This window comes from Triticum aestivum, chromosome 6D (genome assembly GCF_018294505.1).
Source record: "Triticum aestivum cultivar Chinese Spring chromosome 6D, IWGSC CS RefSeq v2.1, whole genome shotgun sequence".
Lineage (NCBI taxonomy): Eukaryota > Viridiplantae > Streptophyta > Magnoliopsida > Poales > Poaceae > Triticum > Triticum aestivum.
The window spans coordinates 478,959,183-478,967,103 of NC_057811.1; positions in this window are offsets into that span (position 1 = coordinate 478,959,183).

A 7,921-nucleotide genomic window follows, 5' to 3' on the forward strand; every position below is an offset into this window, starting at 1 on the left:
CCATATTTGCTAGATAGCAACTCAAGTTGAGCCCGTAGCTCAACATTCTCCTTCAAAATGGATGCTTCACAAGTAATAGAGTTAGTAGCACAAGCATCATCAATAAAAGCAAGAGGAGAAGGCAACTTTACAAGCTCTTTTGAATATGAAGCTTTAAGTTGAGCATGAGACTCGGTGAGTTTGATGAGCTCACCCTTGATGACCCTTGAGCCATTTTCGAGGTGCTCAAAATCCTCAAGGAGTCTAGCATGGGAAACTTCAAGCTTAGCATTTTTAGTTTCAAAAACATTGGCCACCTCAAGAGCTCTATCATGAGATTCCTTCACTCTAGATAATTCTAGAGCAAAAGTCTCCTCAAGAGATTCCTTGGTGGTTTGTTCAAGTTTAAGAGCTTGGGAGAGGTCTACAATCTCATTAGCGTAATCACGCTCATGACCTTCCATTTTCTCAATGGTGACATCATGCTCCTCAAGATGAGATTCCAACTCATCAATATATTTCTTGCCCTCAATAGCACTAGACATGATTTCCATGAAGTTGGAACGAGCAATTTTATTCTTATGAAGAGCTTTAAAAATCATTTCCCCCTTAATTTTTAAGGAGGCAACATTATCATTCTCTTCATCACTATCAACATCATCATCATCATTCTTGTCATCATCAATATCATCACAAAATATATTGGGATTCAAAGTGGGAGATACCTTTGAAGCCTTAGCCATAAGGCAAAACGCAATCGATGATGATGTAGGATCCCTTGAGGCACCTTTCAAGACCACATCTTGTTCCATGGGGTGTTGGGTTTCCTCTACATTGTTAGCACAACAATTCGAGGAAATAGATGCACTTTTATCATGGCAACCAGACATAGCAAGCATATCATCATGAGATTTAGTAAAACAATTTCTACATGATATGCAAGGACTATCAACACAAGCATGTGAAAAATTTAGAGAGCTCGAAGTGTTGAAGTCCAAAGATGGGGCATTGCAATAAGATAGTGATGAGGAATCGTCAACGATAAGCCCACTATCATCATTGCAATGAACACCACTACTCACCATATCATTACCTTGTGGCAATCCACATGTAGGTGAAGTAGAAGAAGTTGAGAAGGCAACACGGCCAGAGGTGGAGGGAGAACAATCATCCTCACAAAACTTGGACACGCCATATTTATCTTGAAGCTTTGTCCACAACTCATGAGCATCCCGGAACGACATGAGTTGAAATATAACTAAATTGCTCAAAGCATCAAAAGGCACATTAGAAGCTTGAGCATTGAGATAAGAGTTTTTCCCATCCTCTAAACATAATATTTGGGGATCCTTTGGAGGAGAAAAACCCATATCTACAATTCGCTCTAATTTTGGGTCCATGACCCTAAAGAGATTAAGAATGCTAATTACCCAAACATCAAAATTTGTGCCATTGAAACTAAGAGTGTCAGATCATCCTAAACCCCTAGTAGACATCCTTACTCTCTAGGTGGTTAAGCCCTATAAAGAGAGACGAGGCTCTGATACCAATTGAAAGATCGAGGATGTCGCCTAGAGGGGGGTGAATAGGCGCTTTAAATAATTACGGTTTAGGCTAGAACAAATGCGGAATAAACCTAGCGGTTAATTTGTCAAGCACAAAACCTACAACAACTAGGCTCACCTATGTGCACCAACAACTTATGCTAAGCAAGACATATGACAAGAAACAATATCGCTATCACAAAGTAAAGTGCATAAGTAAAGGGCTCGGGTAAGAGATAACCAAGGCACGCAGAGACGACGATGTATCCCGAAGTTCACACCCTTGCGGATGCTAATATCCGTTTGGAGCGGTGTGGCGGCACAATGCTCCCCAAGAAGAGCCACTAGGGCCACCGTAATCTCCTCACGCCCTCGCACAATGCAAGATGTCGTGATTTCACTAAGGGACACTTGAGGGCGGTCACTGAACCCGTACAAATGGCAACCCTTGGGGGCGGTCACCGGTACCCGTCAAATTGCTCGAGGCGATCTCCACAACCTAATTGGAGACCCCGACGCTTTCCCGGAGCTTTACACCACAATGATTGAGCTCCGAACACCACCAACCGTCTAGGGCGCCCAAGCACCCAAGAGGAACAAGCTCAAGGGTACCAAGCACCCAAGAGTAATAAGCTTCTCAACTTGTAACTTCCACGTACCACCGTGGAGAACTCAAACCGATGCACCAAATGCAATGGCAAGGGCACACAGAGTGCCCAAGTCCTTCTCTCCCAAATCCCACCGAAGCAACTAATACTAGGGAGGTAAATGAGAGGAAGAACGAAGAAGAGAACACAAAGAACTCCAAGATCTAGATCCAAAGGGTTCCCCTCACATAGAGGAGAAAGTGATTGGTGGAAATGTGGATCTAGATCTCCTCTCTCTTTTCCCCCAAAAACTAGCAAGAATCCATGGAGGGATTGAGAGTTAGCAAGCTCGAAGATGGTCAACAATGGGGGAAGAACACGAGCTCAAAGGATAAGGTTCATTGGGGAAGAAGACCCCCTTTTATAGGTGGGAAAAAATCCAACCGTTATGCTCACAGCCCGCACAGAGCAGTACTACCGCTCGTCCTCACGGTACTACCGCTAGGGGTAGCGGTACTACCTCAAAGGGTAGCGGTACTACCTCAAAGGGTAGTGGTACTACTGCTTGCGAGCGGTACTAAAAAAATACATCCGTGCCTACCACCGTTGGACTTGTGACGAGTTTTTGGTCCGGAGCGGAAGTAGCCACGGAAGTAACCGCGGTAGTACCGCTCCCAAGAGCGGTAGTACAAAATTACATCCCCTCCAAGCGGTAGTACCGCTCCAACGAGCGGTAGTACCGCTGTAGCCTTTATAAGGACACCATAACTGACACAACTTCTGCAAACGGACTCCGAATTCAACGAAACCAAGTTTGTGAAAGCTAGCGACAAGGGCTAACACAATATTGATAGAAATAACAATAAGAAGCAAATTAGAAAATTTCCATAATAAAATGGTGAGAACCCTTCCTCGAATAAGACCGGTAAAAGCTCCAACCTAAAACGCAATAGAGGAAGCATGTGAACCCCGTTTTCGATGAACTCGAGCTTGTCAAGAAGATGACCATAAGCCATAAGACTCACAAAGAGAACCAAGCAAGAACCAAGAAAGATGATGCAAGGATGCAATGGTTTGAGCTCTCTGCGAACGATACGATCAAGATACTCATCAAGAGCCCCCCTTGATAGTACGGCAATCGATCCTATAACCCGGTCTCCCAACTACCACCATGAGACCGGTAAAATAGAAAACCTATCAAGGGCAAACCTTTGTCTTGCACAAAGTCCACTTGAGCTAGAAGACGATCTTGACTTCCTCAAGTTGGACCACCTTTCTTGATTGCGTTGGCTCGGTGAAGACTAGTAGGTTGCTCCCCCATACTCCACTATGGGTGAGCCACTCTTCAGCACATCTTCACAAATCCATTCTCACCACAATGGATGGCAAGCTTCAAGCACTTGATGTCTTCGTGATGCATCACTTGAACTTGCACACCGCAACCTAACCCCACAAAGAACTCTCACGAAGACCATGGGTTAGTACACAAAGCGTAATTGACAATGCTTATCAAACCATGGGATCGCTTGATCCCTCTCGGTACATCTTCTACGCTTTGTGTGTTGATCAACTTGATTCACTCTTTGACTTAGTCTTGATCAACCTCTCACAAGACCAATCTTAAGGTAATTCCTTGAATAGCACCTTGGTCGACACAAACTCTCCTTGAAACCAACACATGTATTCCAAGAAAAGCCTATGGACAAAACCTTCAAATATAACTCAAGGCAACCAATTTTCCATAGAGATTGTCATCAATTACCAAAACCAAACATGGGGACACCGCATGTTCTTTTAGGCGGCGGATCCGAACGGCGGCAGGGCGGCGGCTCCGGCGGGCCTCCGCGGGGCGGGGCCGCGGCAACGGCGAGCAGGCGCGGCGGCGGCGGCGACTGCGAAGCAGCGGAGGCGGCGGGGCTGGGTGAAGGAGAGGAGGCGGCGGCGGGGAGTATATAAAGGCCTCGGGGGGGCTCCGACTTGGAGGCAAAGCCGGGCGGCGGCGGCGGCGCACCGGACTCCTAGGAGTCCGTGCCGGCTACGGCGACGGAAGGCGGTTGGCGGCGCGGCCTGATGGGCTGCTGGGCCGGCTGGGCTGCGGCCCAGTTGGTCCAAACTTTTTTTTAAACAAATTCCGCCGATAAAACAAAAATCCTAATAAAATATAAAATATTCTAAAAATTCCAAAAACAATTTTCGCCGTCTAAATAAAATATTTAGAACAAAGTGAACATTTTTTTGGCCTAAAAATGCAATTTTGAAAAATGCATATTTTTCTAATTCAAATAAAATCACGAATAAAATCCAAATAGAATATTTATTTGATTTTAGAAAATTTCCCCCAACATTTCTCTTCTGAAGAAGTCATATTATCTTCTCTCTATTATTATTTTTTTATTTGAAATATTCGGAGAGAAAAATTATTAAAACCAAATTGATCCTCTTTTCAATATTTGAGAAAAATTCAAATATGAAAATTTATGAAATCCCCAACTCTCTCCTGGGGTCCTTGAGTTGCTTAAGATTTCTAGGATCACCAACAAAATGCAAATAAAATATGATATGCATATGATGACCTATGTATAACATCCAAATTGAAAATTGGGATGTTACACTGCCGGTGTCCAACCTCCCAGGTTCTAGGGTGAACTGCTACACTGTCAATGGTTCGGCGCCTTCGAGCCAGGTGAGGAGGCAGGGGCCTTCTTTGACAGTGGAGCTGGGAGGACATGGCATGTCGGGGCCGCTAGTGATTTGGCGACGACGTGCCCTTCCTCGCCGTCGGAAGTGCTGCTTCTATGCTGACATTCTCCTACTCCCCTGGTGACCTGTCCGCGATTGAGGACCTTCACGTCTCCGAGCTGCGTGTCTCCATTTTTTATCTTATTTAGCTTGGTGTGTGTGAGGCTTATGAGTTGCTTTCCAGCACCTTTGTATATTGTCGTTTTTATGTTTTTTGTATTGGTTTCGAGTTTGTAATCCTGGCCGGTTGATGGCCTTGTTAGTTCAAAGCTGGCTCTTCTTGAGCCTTCGTTCCAAAAAAAGTATGTAAATATATGACTTGTTTTGCTCTTATCTCTACAATGCTAAAAATGCTAAACTCTATATTTCTAGTATTGAACTTCTTAATCCCGGACACTCTTGTATTGACATAAGCAACGACCTCCGAACTTTGGGTTTCCACTTTCCATAATGATTGGGAGGGATGATCAATTCAAGGCAAGCTAGTACTCCCGCCATTCTGGAGTATAACCTTCCAGGCAAGCTATGATATAGCTTTTGATTCTAATGCTTTTTGTGAAAACCGATATATTCCTTCCTTTCCCGCGGTGACAACTAGGGAGAAGCTTACTTTCTTCCAGGTTTCGTTGGCGAGCCCATGGACTCACCTAATCCCCTCTATTTGTTGCTCCGGCGGCGGGGAGGGGAGTTTCGGTGCCTCAGCCAGGCTAGCAGTCTAGGTTATGTTTTTTTATCCTCGTGGGGTAGTGTTATGGCGAATAACAATGCTTCATCTTTTAAGTAGTATTCCAGGCTTTGATCCTTCTCGAATTCGTCCATCGGCACAGAGTGGGACGATCTCTAACGTAGATTCATGTCGTGTCTTTGTGTGGTGAGGTTGGGGTTTCTGTTATGAATGCAAGACAACGAGATTTGGTGTCAACAGCTTCAAGTCAATACGTGGGTGCAATCACAATGGCTGCAGCTCTCGGACAATGGTTCTTAATTAGGGGTAAATGCATGAAGACTTCCTGACTATTATCTACAAGGTGAGGACAATTTCGATAAAGGATTGGCGACAACGACACGTCAGCGGCTCGTTCTGGCAGCAATAGGGGTCGTTTGGTGTTCTAGGGACCTTAATGTAATTGTGATTATGTTTGCAGTGCTCTCTACTTATGGTGAACCTTTATAACATATTTGGGTTCTTTCAACAACAAAAAAAAGCTTGGACTCTAATGTATCGACGCTACATACCGCAGGCAGCAAGATAACAATATACCACTAAAGACTCCGGGCTCATACTTTGTGCATATGAATTCTAAAAGAGGTCCAAACAAATTGCAAAATTCTTTTTATGTGAAAAGATCAGATCTATTATAAAGATTCACCAGAAATACAAAACACCTTAAACATAATAAAAATTACATCGAGGTCCATGGACCACCGAACGACCATTGCCGCCGCTAGAATGAGCCGCCGATGTGCCGTTGTCGCCGCTCCCATGCCGGAGCCGTCTGATCTTGTCGGTGACAGCCGGGAAGTCTTCATGCACATGCCCCTAAGGACCAGCGTCTCGGAGCCGCAAAATTCCTATGTTTACTTTTCGTCCAATTGAACCAAACAAGTAAAGAGTGCTGTTAAAAGACCTCGAGATACAATGACTTCTTGGATACTACAGACATCAAGTCTGAAATTTGCAAATATAAGAATTCGAGTAGTACATAAATTATTCAGAATTTATTTGTCTCGTCTATGCACTTTCTAGAGGAAGGAATACAAGGTACATGCATGGCAAGAAAATTTCGTACTACAAATATTTCCCAGTTCAAAGTCCAATGCATCATGTACTTCCCATTTGTTCTAGAAAAAACTAGCTGGGCCTAATTAGCAGGGAATAGTAATGTTAAAATTGGAATATCTGCAGCCGGCTTGCTTTTTTGTTGGGCTTCGCTTAACCCAAAGAAACAGAATATCCATGGTCTGAGCCGCGCGTTTCACCATTGTAACCCTTACATCCAAGTCTTTAAGATGTTCATGGTAAGAGGAATGAACTTTTTTAAATTTTAATGAATATTTTTATATTTTGATGAAAATAAATTTATAAGCATTTTTTTATTAATGATGAACTTTTTTTGTATTTGATTAACAGATTTTGAATTTGATGAAAAAAAGTTGGAAATATGCCTTAGAGGCAATAATATTTTATTTATTTATTTTCATGCTTATAATTAAGAGTCTATATTTTATGCTATAATTGCTACCATTCTAGAATATGCGATTCAGCGAAAAACTCATTAGGACGTGTGAATTTTCTATTGTTTCATGCTAATAGATTATCATCTTGTATATTTTACATACCATTTTATATTATTTTTGAGAACTAACCTATTAACTCAGTGCCAAGTAGCAGTTGTTGTTTTCTACTTGTTTTTTGTTTTACAGAAAATCCCTATCAAACAAAGTACAAACACGATGAAACTTTTTGACGATTTTTTCTCGACCAAAAGAGACCCTAGAAGCTTCGGGGAGACCAGACGACATACAAGGAGGTGACAACAAGGCAGGAGGCGCACCCTGCCCTCTTGTGGCTCCTCTGTTGCCCCGTCTGACCAAATTCCAGCGCTATAAGTTCCCAAGTATTCAGAAACCCTTAGGGGAGCACCCAAAATAATTCTTCAACCGCCGTAAGCCTCTGTTCCTCCGTGATCTCATTTGGAGGCCTTTTCCAGTATTCTGCCGAAGGGGGAATCCATCATGGAGGAAATCTACATCACGCTTGCTGCCATCCCATTGATGTGTGAGTACTTCCCATAGGACCTATGGGTCAATAGGAGTAGCTAGATCGATCTCTCTCTCTCTCTCTCTCTTGATCTTCAATACCATGTTCTCATCTTAGATCAATCCGAAGTTAAACTATTGCGGTGTGTTTGTTCGGATCCGATGAATTGTGGGATTATGATCATATTATTCATCGAAAGTAATTGAGTCTTTTCTGAACTTTATTATGTCTGATTTTTGTAGCCTTGTATGCTCTCCGATCTATCTACCTATTTGGGCCACTTAGATCGATTTAGTTTCAGTGGGAGAGTG